The following is a 2,500-nucleotide window of genomic DNA, read 5'->3' as shown; positions in this document are numbered from 1 at the left end:
GAAAAGGTATGAATGAGAATGAAATGCCTTCATTGTGCAATAGGTGTATATAATACATCTCTTATACACTTCTCGTCATTGATGCAGTTTCGGTGCATTTTTTGTGAAATTCATAAGCATATTATCATAAATTAAACTTGAATTAGGTTCTTATGAAACTAACCATTAAATCTAAATATATGCATCAAGATATTTGTGTTCCTGGCATCGCCAAGTGTCTTGAGTGATAATAAACCGCAGATTTTATTAGATTATGAATTGAATCTTCAAGGGTTATGAAATGTTTATTTAAGGATTTTTTCCCCTCTGTAATATTTGCATTGCTCAAGCTAGCAATACTACATTTATTTCTTCTTTTTTTTATCAATTTTGTACTCTTCCTAATTCATATCGTGTTATCAAAATGTATTACTCAATGTGAATATTTCCGATTACCGTTTTTGCTTATATTAGTTTATCTCACCGATTTTCTCTGTCTGTCTGTCTGCCCTGCAAACTCACTCACTCACTCACTCTCTCTCTCTCTCTCTCTCTCTCTCTCTCTCTCTCTCTCTCTCTCTCTCTCTCTCTCTCTCTCTCTCTCTCTCTCTCTCTCTCTCTCTCTCTCTACCTACCTACCAACCTGCCTACTTCTTCCTGTTTTTTTTCTTTCTATGTATGCGTTAGCGTCATTGATTTGCTTTCTCTATCTATTATTTCTTTCTCTCTCTCTCTCTCTCTCTCTCTCTCTCTCTCTCTCTCTCTCTCTCTCTCTCTCTCTCTCTCTCTCTCTCTCTCTCTCCCTCTCTCTCTAATCATATATATATATATATATATATATATATATATATATATATATATATATATATATATATATGTGTGTGTGTGTGTGTGTGTGTGTGCGTATATATATATTTATCTTCCTATCTCTCTATATCCCTCTATCTACCTATATCTTTATACATATATCTCTCTTTCCTTTTTTTAAAGTGCGCATGTGTTTATTTCATCTGTCTTCCAATAATTCTCAGCTGCCACCACCTGTCAGTCTTTATATCGCTTTTGTTAATAGATCCAGGTTCGTATTTCTTTCTTTCTTTCTCTCCATCTTTATCTGTATCTTTCTTTCCCTTTGATTTTTCACAATTACTGGTTATGTTATTGATCTAGTTTAATGCGATTTATGTTCCTGGAATGTCTGTATTATATATATATATATATATATATATATATATATATATATATATATATATATATATACATATAAATATATATAATTGTATTTAATAAACCTTATGTCTATATTTTCACCATTTTTTAGGGTTAAAAAAAATCACTCCTGTCCATTTCTGCGAGTGATATTAATACTGTTTATGATGACATTTGCACTAATAATATTACGCTTTTCTTAGGCGAGTTTGCATTGCTATTTCCAGCTGATGTTCCCCTAAGGATTTCATGCTGTCGTTAACGATGTAAATTTTCCTGATGAATTATATATACCTTCCTGATATCGCCTTTCACGTTAAATATATATTTAGAGAGTATTTATGACCTCCTGCCTGCCTGTGTTTCACTTTTGCTTCTTTTTATTTTTATTTTCTTCTGTTTCTTTCTTTTCCTTTTTCTTTCTTTTTTCTTCTTTCTTCGTTATCTTTTTCTTTTTTTCTCTCTTCTTCTCTTTCTTCTTCTTCTTTCTTATCAATATTATTATTTTTCTTTTGTGTTTTTTTTTTGTTATTATTATAATTTGTCTTCTTCGTCATTATCATTTTCCTTTTCTTCTTTTCTTTTTCTTTGTGGAAGAATTAATTATTCCTCCTCACACTTTTCTTCTAATCTTCGGGTTGCTTCTCTTCATATGATTGTTTATTGATGCAAATCCTGATAATGTTTTTAGTGTGTGCTTGTGTAGTGTGTGTGTTGCAATATTGTGGTTGTTAAAGGTTGTCATGTTTTTTTCTCATTTTCTCACTTCATTTCATTATTATTTATTATTATTATTATTATTATTATTATCATTATTATTAATATTATTATTATATATATATAATATATATATATAATATATATATATATATATATATATATATATATATATATATATATATATATATCAATTTCAATTAATTTCATTATATATATTTAAATTCTTATTATCTCATCCTATCTTTCATATGATTTGCGTCCCTTTGACATAGAATCCTAAATCACTCTCATATGTGGGATCTTTAATCATTTCAATAATGAACCTGTTATTCCTCCCTAAAACCTAGGTTCCCCGCGACGAAAATAGGGTCAGGATCGCACCGGGAATGCCACTGGGGGGGGGGGGTCACGAAAGGGAGTCAAGGTGAAGTAGTGTTCCTGGCAAGGAAGCGAAAAAGTGAGGGTAATATGAGTGACTTGAAGTGACGTCGGTATGTGAGTCCGCTGATGAGTAAAAGGGGGTAAGGCGCTGAGAGGGAGAGGGGGGGAAGGGGGCTGGTTGAGTAAGCTGAGTCGTGGGTGAGCGAGGGTA

The 2,500-nt window shown here is 31.8% G+C and overlaps 1 protein-coding gene across 1 annotated transcript in view; it reads right to left on the bottom strand.

Annotated features, from left to right (window-relative positions):
- The window catches only part of LOC113822992 (probable G-protein coupled receptor 21), a 131,702-nt gene that overhangs the window by 120,096 nt on the left and 9,106 nt on the right, over positions 1-2,500 (bottom strand). The gene's annotated exons all lie outside the window — the stretch shown is intronic.

This window comes from Penaeus vannamei, chromosome 1 (genome assembly GCF_042767895.1).
Source record: "Penaeus vannamei isolate JL-2024 chromosome 1, ASM4276789v1, whole genome shotgun sequence".
NCBI lineage: Eukaryota > Metazoa > Arthropoda > Malacostraca > Decapoda > Penaeidae > Penaeus > Penaeus vannamei.
Note: the sequence above shows the minus strand (reverse complement) of the source record. Positions and strands in the feature narration are given on the sequence as shown.